Genomic DNA, 381 nt, shown 5'->3' on the forward strand with positions numbered 1-381 from the left:
CGGGAAGCTTGGCTTTTGCTGCAGGAAGCAGCTGGGCCAAGCAGCCCGCGCATGATAATGGCCTCAGAAATCTGCTGTGCGCGCGGCAACAATAGGGTGCTCAGTCTCCCGGAAAATTGTGTTCATCAGCTAACTCTGCTCAGTTACTAATTGACATTGCCAAATATTTTAAGCAGTCGTGTCGGTGACTAACCACCGCGGCCCTGGCTGGGTCCACACCTCCTCGCCCACGACACACCGGGCCGTGGGTGAAAACAGTGAGCAACATGCAACGCACAATAAATACGTGAGGACACGGCCTGGGAGGTGGGCGTGCTCCTGAGAAGGACCGGGCCTGGCTCAGGACCAGCTGGTGAGGCCTGGCAGGGAGGCAGCCACATG

The sequence above is a fragment of the Myotis davidii genome, unplaced genomic scaffold (genome assembly GCF_000327345.1).
Source record: "Myotis davidii unplaced genomic scaffold, ASM32734v1 scaffold1745, whole genome shotgun sequence".
Classification (NCBI taxonomy): Eukaryota; Metazoa; Chordata; class Mammalia; order Chiroptera; family Vespertilionidae; genus Myotis; species Myotis davidii.